The sequence below is a fragment of the Melospiza georgiana genome, chromosome 3 (assembly GCF_028018845.1).
Source record: "Melospiza georgiana isolate bMelGeo1 chromosome 3, bMelGeo1.pri, whole genome shotgun sequence".
NCBI classification, from domain to species: Eukaryota; Metazoa; Chordata; class Aves; order Passeriformes; family Passerellidae; genus Melospiza; species Melospiza georgiana.
Window position 1 is genome coordinate 93,587,587 of NC_080432.1, and position 12,563 is coordinate 93,600,149.

The following is a 12,563-nucleotide window of genomic DNA, read 5'->3' on the forward strand; positions in this document are numbered from 1 at the left end:
TTTTTTCTTCTGAGAGAAAAAAAAAGACTGGCATTGTGATGTGTCAGTCAGAGTTCAGCTTTTTGTCCTTACCTCTCTGCTCTACAGCTTTTTGTCTCTTACCTCTCTGAAGGTCTGGCCTACCAGTCCCAGCTCTGGTATAAAATAGAAAGCAAATCTGTAATGCACCAAGTATCCAGTAAAAAAGAAGTGCATTTATTTCGCATTGTTGTGCATAAACATAGCTGGGAACTTAGTAGGAGATTTGGGGATCTGGTTACTTGAGGCTAATTTGTTTGTGTTCTTTTTAAGAACCAGAGCAGAACTGTGCTACACCATGAGCCAGAGGGCCAGGCAGAGGCTCTATCACTAACCATATATCAACTCTTTCCCCTCCTGAAATGTGACAGGTAGACAGACACCTATGACAGATCTGTGCCTGCCTCAGAGTTTTAGCCTCACAATTCATGGTAGGAGTGCTGATTTTCTATATTTCAAAACTCTTAACTTTTCTTTTTCCCCTGAACATTTTGATTCAAAAATACTTTTAGCGAGAAAGTGAGCATTGCATGGAATACTTAATACTTGCTAAACCGAGGAAGAATATAAATATTACTCAGTTTAACTGTTAATGATTAAAAGAGTGGAATTCTCTACACAAGGTGTACTTTATCTTCCTTTTTTATTGGGCTTTGATCTGTTAACCGCTGCACATGGAAAAGCTGTTTTTACAGAAGCAGTGAGGCTGGAGTGAAGTTCTGACGATGGCAGTGCGAGTCAAAGGTTTCCAAGCTACCGAGAGCATCATTAGCGTGCTCCCGGCGGTGTGAAGCTGCGTGGCAGCGAGCCAGCAGCGCCGGGTGCTGCTCGGTGCTCTTCCTGGCTGCTGCTGCCGCTACCCATCAGTGCTGATGATGGCATTCACATTTAGCACCGCTGCTGATCAAAGTACCTGCAATTACTGCAACTGCTGATGGCAGGAAGAGTTTGTTAGCCCCGCTGTAAATTACTTCCTGAGGCTTCCTTGCCAGCTTGTTTTGTATTGTGAGCAAAATGCAGTCTCTTGGCACTTAGAAAGAGCTACATTAAGCAAAAGTTGTTTAAAAAGGCAGATATTCTGAGACTAAGCCATATTGATGCCATAAACAGAAATTCAGCATTTCCCTCGTATGGCTGATGCTGTGTGAGCCAGCCTGAACCAGGAAGCAGCATAGCTTGATGCAGTGCCCAAGCTAATCTGCCTTTTGGCAGAGTTGACAGCACAAGGCTATCCTGATCCTGGGTTCAATTTGATTGGCTCAACTTGGTTCTGGTATCTGAATGGTTCTATTCTCCACCACAGGAAGCTATGAAGTTGGATTTGCATTAGAGATTGGGAACGTCTAACATCATACTCAGTACATTTCACAATACAGATAGACTGGAATATTTATAACAAATATTGACCTAAGGCCAACACAAAATATTTCTTAAAAACGAGGCCAGAAACCAGGTCCACATGCCACATTAAATCTTTCTGTATAATGCATTAAATATTGCTCCTCTTTCACTAATTTCAATACTCTGTATTTTTTATTTTACAGAAGAATTCTCCAGAGACTGACAAGGCAAAATGTGTGTTCCCAGGCTGGAGTGATCCGTACACCTGCCTCTAGTGAAGTCAAAAGATAAGGATGGCTATATCAGTCTAATCCATCTGCTTTTCAGCCAGTGTCCTTTTCCAACAGTGGCTAATAGTCCTGCTTGGGCAGATTTTGTAAATGGGGCTTGCAGGCCTGCTGCCACGATCTGTGAGTTGCTCTGAAGCCTCAGATGCCCATACTGCTCAAAAGTACATTCTAACTTGTTGGTGTTGCACAGTCAAGGAGGAAGAAGTTTTAGGCTCAAAGTGGAACTTCTGCATCTTCTTTGTTAGTGGAATGGCTCCTCCATGTACCTGTCTGTCTGTACCTCTCAGTCTATCCAGTGTTTCATTGGGGCCATCTCTGCTGGTCCTCCCAGACCTTCTGAATGTAATCCTGAAGCTGTGAAATTACTTAGCTCAAGGGACAAGCAGGACTGGCTGTGATAATGGGGGGAAGGTGAGATAAAGACAGAACCTGCACAGGGGTTTCTTCATGTGCTGCTCTGTACTGGTTCAGTCTTTTCATGGTTGGTTTTTGTTTTGTTCTTTTAATAGAAAAGGCATATCAGGGCATTTTGTGTTGCCACTACCCATCCCTTCCCAAAATGTTGTGGGAATGAGACTGTCAGACCAAGGAATATCTATGCTGTTTTGTACATTTCTATAAAACAGAGTAAGACAAAGAGAAAGAAAATGGGATTCTTAATTCTTACTGTTAAAGTGACAAAATTAGCCCGAGCTATATTCACTTTATGGGGAAGAAAGGGATTAGAAAGCAATTTACAAGTCAGAGGAAATGTCCACTTGGTGCTTCTCAACAAAAGCAGGGATCAGGATTATTTCTCCTTGTTAACCACTGCAAACAAAGAAAAAAGATTTTTAAGGAACAAAAGATATAAGGCAACAAGAAGTGTTAGCCCATCAGATGTCCTCCCACACTATTTTTTCTGCCATTTGACAGATCATCTGGAGCTTAACAGTAAACCAATAATTGTGACATATGGGTACAAGTTATTTGAGCCAGTGTGCAGTGAGCAGAAAACTGTAGGTTGTTAATGCAAGTACATGTACATTTTATTGTCTATGTGAGTGATCAAGCAACTAATTTGCAGCTTTGTGTGTTTTTCTTAACACATAAATACAGTCATGCTTGAGACACCAGAGAAAAGTTAAATCCCTGCCAGCAGGTGCTGTCTTCTTGGAAGAAAAAGGCCATACACTGTTAAAAGAGTCTTGCACTCTAAATTTAATGTTTAAATGCACAGAAATGTCTCCTTGTTGCATATCTTTCGTTATAAGTCTTTTGTGTTTGGAGGCTGGCTAGGAATTGAAATTGCTGTTTGGATAATCACAGCTTTCTTTGGATAGTAATTTAGGATTCATTCTATTAACCCCCTGCATCTCTTTGTATACAGGACATTAAAAACTCCTTGCCAGAAGCAGTTAACTGTTAGACAAGTGGGCCAGCAAAATGAGTGCTTACAAATAAATGCTGGGATTAAACTGCACAGAAAGACAGGCTAAGATTTCCTTTCCATTCTTTTAGTTCTTTTGAGCAGTTTCTACTTTTTTCACAAATTATCATCTTTCAGCTCAGATTTTGGCATATCTAAAGTAAACTGGAAAAAATAAACCAAAACAACTGAAAAATAATAACTTTGGGGAATACCATGAAAACACTTCAGCCACTGGTATAATAGGAAAGTAGCTGAGAAAGCATTTCTTCCATTACTGCTTGTGGATTTAAATTTATTTATCTTTATACAATGTTATTTCTTAGGCAATTTTTTTGGAAACTTGAAATCTGACAAGTGCATAAACACCAGTTCAGCAAAACATTTTTTCCTACACATATTCAGAAAACAACTATATTGAAATCCTGCCGATATTTCACATATATGCCTAAACTACGTATGCCTACACACTGCTCTAAATATCCTGTTGCATTGATGGCATAAGGTAACATGCACTCTCCCTTTAGATACCTAATTTGAGCTGTAGGACTCTGATGTCTTAGAAGTTAATTTTCCTTCATCTCTTTTGGTACTGCACTGCCAGACCATATATATGTATGTCCTATAAATATCAGTGGAGAGAAATAGTTGCAATAGCTACATTGGCACATAAACTGATCAGTGACAATAGTGCTGTGACTTTCAGTTGGTGCATTGCTGAAATTCTCTTCTGATCTAGGTGAGTTTCAGGAATTTGTAAACTTCTTTTGTGTGTGCATTTTCCTGCTTAAAAATAACAGACTGATTTTTATTTTATTCGATAGATTTTAAACATGAATGCAGCATGAAGTTCAAAGCATGCTGGAAGACTGAGAGCAAAAATATCACATAGCTTCATTTGATTGAATGCAAATGTACACAAGATAGAGGCCTCTGTCTGAGCAAATCATTCTAAACTTCCTTTATTGGGAAGAAACAAGCAATTTGAGAATGTTCTTCTTGGAGTCTGTTTTAGACATTTACTGTATAAGGAGAAGGAGGTTTTACTGTGTTATTACAGCTACATGAGTTAAATGAAGTTTCATACCTAGTGAAAGAATTCTCCAGAATTGGTACACATGAGGTTGAGAAACCTTGAGATTAATTTTCTCTAAAATATACTATGATCTGTGTAAGTGAACAAAGTAAGTTTTGGGGTGTAAGTGCCAAACTCAAGACTAAATTTCTTTCTCTAATTCTTATCAAAATCTTGGGCCTCACCATGAGACTGTGTCCCAAAAATATGTGTCTGATGAATTTGGGTTCAAGATCAGGTGACCAACTCATCTAGCATCTAACAAGAAAAGGCTGAGCAGGTCATCCACTCTGTTTTCCCATGCATGATCATCACAGCATTCAACACCGTTGATTCCGCAGTCATCCCAGGTGCTCTAGCTACAAGAAATAAACCCAGTCTTTAAAACTCTGAGTCTCTGGCAGAGTGAGAGCAACAGTGCTGCCAGCAGCAGTGGGGATGTTACAGGATGCTGATCAGGTGAAACATGCCCACCACCCCAGCTGGAGGCAGGCACTGCTTGCTGTGCAGGCTGGCACAGACACCCAGTGTCCCTGCCAGCTCCCAAACATGAGAAAACAACTGTTTTCAAGTTTGTGAGCAAGAAGTGTCTTCAGGCTTTTAAAGCCTTTTCAGCTCTGTCCTAAAGTAATGGTACATCTTGTCTAAGGGCTTTGGCCAATCCTTGATTCTCCAAGGAATGAAGAAAACAAGCTTTTCTGAACATGCCTGACCAGCTTGCCTTGGAGTTGAACTTGGAGAAATGGAATTCTTTCTCTGCCACCCTTCTTGACAGCCTTAGGATCTAAAGCTGGAGGTTTGCTTAGAGTCATGGTTTTAATAGAAAACCAAAGCTGTGAGGAGTGCTTTGAGACTAGTAGACCATCTGTTCTCTTTCCGGTCTAGAAAGTAAGACATGAACATGGAAATTTGAGTGGAATAGGGGAGCTTTATTCAGCAGGCTCATTTAATGTTAATATTTCAGAAGACTTTGCATTTGTGGGCCAATTAGAAGCTACCTGTCTTTAATTGCGATCCAAATTATCATCATTCTACAATCTAGTAACATCCAGTTTCCCATATATGTAAGGTGGAGGTGTCTTCTTATTTCTCCAGGGTTATGGAAGGATAAAATGCATTTTTATGTGTGAAATATTTAGGTATTACATTTTTGTAATCCTCTGAAGCACCATCTAGGGAGAATCCTTAGCAGAGGAGCAAAATAGATGGTAAGATAAAAGCTCTTGCTGTTTCTACAATTCAGTTTCTTGGCAGGGCACCTTTAACCAGTAAATTTCCACTCCTCTCTCTCTGCAGGTGCTCAGAACCATGCCATATTCCTCTTGCTCTCACTTGCTATTTCTCATACAGAAAGTAACAAAATAAAAAATATTTTAAAAAAAGCCTACATGACAAATGCACAAAGGACTTGAGAAGAAAAGGAGATAAAATCAAGGCTATCCACTTTTCCACTTTTAGTTCTCTCTTGAAAGCTAAACAATGACCAGCAAATGAATGAAGGGAAGAGGAGAGTGCCAAGTGGTCAAAATACTCAGCTTTTAACAGCTGAGACATATTATCTGTGATGAAACCTGTATTTAAAATGAGGCCAAAGTTCATAAACCCTAAAAAGTAGCATGCATTCAAAGATCAGATCTGATAATACACAAATGGGAAACAGATATACAGGTTATTTTGGGCAGGTGGGTTGCAAAATTATCATTTTAATTTCTTTAAGTTTCCCTGTGCCGCTGTCAGTCTAGGAAAGGAAATTAGGAAATTAGCTATACAGTTTCAGGTCAATCAAGGTTGAAGGTGAATATCCAAATCCACAATCTAACTTCCTGTGGCACTATCAAAGATAACTCCCTATTAGTGGGATGGAACTACATGCGAATTATTTTGTGGGCTTTATCTACAGATACAGACACAGGCTCATAGTCAGAAAGAATTTTAACAAGATTTGAATGTTCTATTCTTTCTCAGATTTTTCTCTTTTGCGTTTTTCAGATTTTTTTTAAATGGTACCTTTCTTTCTTTCTTTCTTTCTTTCTTTCTTTCTTTCTTTCTTTCTTTCTTTCTTTCTTTCTTTCTTTCTTTCTTTCTTTCTTTCTTTCTTTCTTTCTTTCTTTCTTTCTTTCTTTCTTTCTTTCTTTCTTTCTTTCTTTCTTTCTTTCTTTCTTTCTTCCCTCCTTCCCTCCTTCCCTCCTTCCCTCCTTCCCTCCTTCCCTCCTTCCTTCCTTCCTTCCTTCCTTCCTTCCTTCCTTCCTTCCTTCCTTCCTTCCTTCCTTCCTTCCTTCCTTCCTTCCTTCCTTCCTTCCTTCCTTTTGACTTCTAGAAAGATACACAAGAAGTTAAGGTACTAACTGTGAAGAAATAACAGAAGTTGAAGAACTGTATATTGAAACCTGATAAAAGAAAAATGGGCACAGTATCAAATTTAATCACATTTATATTCACAAGTTGTTGAGAGCTGACACTGATTTATGATCTATCAACAGTCACTAGATTCTATGGCTACTTTATACAGATACAAAGAGATGGATGGATAGATAAACAGACAGTGAAATAATGTAGCAAATTTAGTAGCAAGAGACCTAGCTATAAAAGATAACTCATCCAATTAATTTTTAAAAATATGGAGATTTTTGAAGAGCAGATCTTTGGGAAATCTTCTAAAGTATGAGAAGTTTTGAGAAAGCTAAACTATCCTGTTACTGTTCTTTGTTCAAATGTTATTACTCCAGTACTACAACAAAACAATCCCACTTTACAGACAGTTCCCCCAGCACTCAACAGACAGGAGAGAGGGAGTTTCATGCAAATATTTTGTGCCAAAGCACCACACAGAAGTATTACATTAAAAATAATCCCTTCCTCTAATTCATACAATGAGTTCAACAGGGAACATGCTTGTGAGCAATAAGAAAACAAGAAGTCCAAGAACATGAGTGATGGAATGAGGTGAAACCTGGACAGGGGAAGAAAAGTAAAAAGAGTAATGTAAATGTAACTGAAAACGACAGGACCAAAACGCATGTCCACAGCCAATCACAGATTTTTCTTTGCACAGTGTCCTCCCTTACAGACAGTTTGTCCTGGCTGTATTAATTGATAAATTAATGGAGGTGTCAGACAAGGTGGAAGTTCCCATATTGACCAAGAGGAAGGCAGTTCTTCATGGCTGTCCTGGCCCATCTTGCTCTGTAAGGAGACCTTTGTGCCCACACAGGGGTTGGGGTCACCACTAGCCACGCTCGTGCCTGGTGGCACAGCCTGGGCATGAGGCTCAGCCGTGGGCTCGCTGCTGCTGCTGCTGCTGCTCCCATGGCTCTGAGAAACCCCTGGCCCTGGGGAATACAGGTGCAAGCAGGCACTGGGATCATGAGCATGGTCCCTGTCTGTAGGAATGAATTCCCATAGGGCCATGTGGGACCATGATTTTGGAAGTAGTCTGGCCAGAGCCTGAATTGTTTGCATCTCTGCTCAGTCCAGACTTTCAGAGGACAGCACCTACTGCAGTGCTTCTGTCCAGGCAACAAAGTGACCTACTCTTTTGGCACCTTATCTTCAATTACTCAAGTTTCCTCATCTGTGATATCAAAACTTTTTTAATTTATGGAACAAAGTCACTAATAGCACTCAAATACTGTGATAATAGCTCCCTATAATTTAATAATAGGTATTACTCTTTTAACTTAACTTATGATTAATATTAAATTCTGCAGCCATTATGTGAGTAGCCTCAATGACGTCTTTCCATAAATAATGTCATATTTTTTTCTAAGTGCTGAAGTATCGTGTCTTCTTGACTGACCATGGATTTCAATATATTTTCTTGATCTACAGAAATAATGACTGTATTTGTCCTTCATCTTCTTTATTAGACTCAAAAATAGAATCATTACAGAGTCCAGGTTTTCCATTAATTTTTTGCTAGCTATTTCAATGTTAGTTTTGTGAGTCTAGACATTATCCCATTCAAGATAACACAAATTCACTCATTGCAGCTAACATGTTTGGAAAAATATGACAAACCAAAAAAGACAGTTTCTGCAAATTTTTGAAAATATGTGTATTTTATTCTTCTATCTATTTTTAGTAATTAAGTACAGTTCCATTTAAATCAGCAGTTCTACTAGCTCAAAACATTTACTGTTATCTATTATTCAGATTTCTCTTAAAAGGGAGAAACTCTGCAAAAAACATGTTTATCAGTAACCCGACCTTTAAAGAGGGAAAGACTACCTCATAGAATTTATGTCTTAATCAACTTGGAAAAGAGATTAATAGCTTGATATGCCTACATATGCATTATTCATATTTTTCCAACATAAACTGCCCATAAATTCACCCAAGAAGGTATTAGGCACATCTAAGCAGTCAGGAAAGGGCATCTCCCTGCTTGTCCTCAATTGTCCATATTGCTTACATGCAAAGAATTGCTCAGCAGAGACCTCACCTGTCCTTCCAGAGAGAAATCTCAAACCCACTCAGCATGGATTGGCAGCTTGGATGGATCAAGTCCTTGTGGACTGAGCATGCACACCTTGGACCACAGAGCATGCATAGAGTTCATGGAAAGATCTGAATCCAAGCCATCTGTCTGTGTCAGACTTAGGCCTATCAAGCACATCAAATGCTTGTGATGGCCATGTATTGCCACTATCAATTAGATTTCACTTCTATTTCCTGGAGAGATAAGGGGTTTATTTAAAAAAAATGTTACTATTTCTGAGATTTTGTTGATTCTGCAGTGTAATGATGGCAAGTCTTGCTCTGCCCTTTATGACCATTTCAGTGAGTAAAGGACAAACTGCTCTTTAGTGAACACTGAGTAGGAAAAATGTATTTAGGGTGTACAAGACAAGAAACAGGAAACATTAAATCCTGAGCAGGGACATATGAGAGGAGATAAGCAAGGAAATACTGCTAGGGGCAGGAGCAACAGAACTACTTGAGAGGAGAATCTCAGCTCTACTTGAAAGGAGAAGCTCAAAGATGAAAAAACTCTTCTGTAATTTGATAAATCTCAAAACAGATAAAATTTGAACATCCCTTTCAAAGTTCTCACTGAATCACATCCTATCTAACAAACCAGAATGCCTTCCTGGCCTTGCTGTACTTAGCAGGGGAGAAGCTGGTCAGTTCTTGGTCAGAAAAAAAGCTTTGCAATAATAGTTCCAGTACTATTTCTCACAGTATAAAGCACCTCATGATTCCCAAGTGGATGAGGCTCTGGTCATTGACCTCTAGTCATGCCAGTGAAAATAAGTCCAAAATGACAGGAAAGCAAATTCAGATGACATTTGTGAAATGTTTTAGACAACTGTTCTGCATTTTCCCATGTTTCATTGTTCTTTCATGAGCAAAAGCAGAAAATTAAGTATAAACAAATTTCAAGTCAGAGCTGCAATGTGGCTGCTTTCTTGTTAATTTTGTTTTTTAAAAAGCTTTGCAGAAATTGTAGACAGTTCTTTCAAATGATTCTACAGGATGCTGACAAAAAACCAAATTATTCTTTGTATATGAGTTGCCCTCTATCTGCATATAAACCATGTGATTTTCCAGTAAGAAAGAGTAGCTGGAGCCTTTGTGACATCTGAGGGACAGGGGAAAATGCACAGAACAACCAGTGGCTGTTCAATGTCTCTCAAACTTCAGAAAAAGACATTATTCCAGAAATAAAATTGCCATGTTGTTTGCCAGTGAATCCTCTGGATATGAGGAACACAATTTATAATCTCATAATGCATAAACTTTAACCTGCTGACAAACTGTTTGCAGTACCTGGTAGCTCAGTGTCTCCTGGTACCTGACTGCTTTCTGCCACTGCCCCACTGTCGGCCTAAAAATGAAATGTTTCCCATTCCTACCCTAAAGGAAGAGTCTGCTTTAAAATTAAGTAATTTTAGTCAAGGAAATATTCTCAACACTTGGTAGATTATAGACAAAATTAATTCTCCATTTTTTTATGTGGGCTTTTTTTTTTTTGTTTGTTTGTTTGTTTGGACAGCTTGGAAAGATCATCTAATCCTTTCTCCTGCCCCATTGCAGCATCAGAAATAGTTGTCTGTTTCTTAGGGCTGTTTGTTTAACCTGTGTTTAAATAGCTTGCTTGGCAACAATTCAGTCCAGCATTCTCTGTCCTACAAATAATTTATTTTGCTTTCTATTTTCTCACCAAAATAGCTCTTGATCAAAATTGTTCCTAACACTTCTTTTCCTGTCCACTCTGTGAAGAGAGATTATTCCCTCTTCCCCCCGCTTCCCAAAATCAGGCTTTTTTGTTTGAAGCCTGTTGGAGTGTTTTTCTTTAGCTTTAGGTTTTCTCCTGTAGGATGAATTTTGTATATGCTGTCCTTTTTGGACTGTGGTTGGGGAGCCCATGCTTTGCACACTGCATAGTAGAAGGGAGCTAATATCCTGTTTCTTGCTTTTTCTCCTGTTTTAAAATTCTATTTAGTTTGGCAGAGTGTCAGAACCATAGACCAACAGAAAAATCTGACTATCAGGGAAGGAAAAGGTATAAAGCTAGGAGAGATACAGATAGGCCAGACTGACCTTCAGGATTTGAGTAGCTTTGGTGGTGAGCAGTAATTATGTGGGTTATGTACTTGATTAAAGGAAAACAAGGAAAACTGGAATGAGAATTTATATATGGGTGGTGAAATGAGCTAGGTTAGCTTTTGCTGGGTAATTAGCTAGTTACACTTGACCGTATCGCCTCCTTGCAGCAGGGCATTAACAGATGGTGTACAGAGCTGTCAGAACAAAAAGCCTTGCCTTCCCCCATCAAATGCTGCTGCTGCTGAAGGATCAATTCTTCAGTGCAAGCACTGGGGGGCTAATAAAGACTCCAACCCTGGGAACAGGAGTGATTTACAATTGAACTTAATCTATTTGAAAAATTCTAGCAACCGCATTAAAAAAACCCCAAATCTCATCACGCACCACCTGAATTTCCTCAGTGCCATCTGTCTGCTGCATTAAACAAAGCCCCGGAGACCCTCAGAGGGAGAGAGGCAGAGTTTTAATGATTAACCTAACCTGCCTGTCAGAACGGATAGCTTGATATATAGGCCCTGGGTTGGCAGTTTCTGCATAGCTGGTCCCTGACGCTGCAGAGGAGATGGAAGCCAGCAGGAATTCCCCTCTGCTGTGGAAACCAGCGCGAGTTCCCCCAGGAGCAGCGTGCGGAGGCGTCGCTCCCCAGCTTTGGGGGGACTCCCAGGGGGCTGGGCATGAGGAAGCACTGCCTGTAGCTTACACCTGCAAAGGCAGCACCTGGCCATCAGCCATCAATAAGCCGGGAAGCTCATCTGCACCTGAGTTCTTTGCAGCAATATGGCACAACGCTCCCTGGCCTTATTTCTGCTAAAGAGTTCACCTGCGGAAAAACCTTGAAATGTTTTCAGCTTGGCACCTGAGCATTTACCTTGTGGTACTGAGGCTGATGGAGAATATCAAATTGCCAGCCTCAATTTCATGAGCTGAGATTGTAGCTTTATGAGATTTCTATAATATTCAGAAGTGAATGTGGCATTTTGATCATGTCCATGTGATCCAGACAAACAATGCCTTTCTTGGCATCAGTCTCAAACTTGGATTTACAGGAGATGCCAAAAGTGAGAGCTTTTAGTTTTATGAGAGCAATATTATTTTAATCTCTCAGTAAACATTTTCCCTCTGAATAGAAAGGACAGCTTTTCACTATAAAAATAATTCTAAATTATGGGTGGTATTTTTCACTCATGCACTCACTCTCTCTCTCTCTCACACTCACTCACATTTTTCATCTCATACTGATGTTCTTGAAATATTTAAATTAAATTGTTATTTCTTTGTATTTGTGGAGAGGATGTAAACAATGCAGCTTTTCTGTTCCAAAATGTTTAAGAATCATCAAGATATTTGTGGGTGTTATTTAGTGAGCAATCATTTTACTTCTTTTGCAGTAAAATTAATGGTTCCACTTTGCAGGTAAAGAAAATGAAACCTAAGCTATCATTTTACAATAGATTTACCAGAGCTAGCAATTTACATGGGAGTAAAGTAAATATAAATGGTGAAAACACATTTCATAAATTAAATATGTCTGAAGGCTTAAGGGAGCAAAACATAATCTGACAAGCAACAACGAAAAGTATAAACTAATTCAGTGAAAGATTCATAATTAAAATAATATTTCCTAGAATTAGTTAAATTTTGTATTCATCTGGATGCTTATACATAGCTACAAATATCTAAATTATGAAATTATCTGTGTTTTATGCTCACTGTTAGGCTTGCCTAAGAAACCTCTCCAGATCTGTACAATCTTCCTGAAAATCTTTAATAAAACTCTGCAGTCTTAAAGTATATGTGAATTCTACACAGATAAAGAACAAGATTAAATAATGTAGAAGTCTATTATATTATTTTATTTGTTAGTAATTATCATTTTTATTAA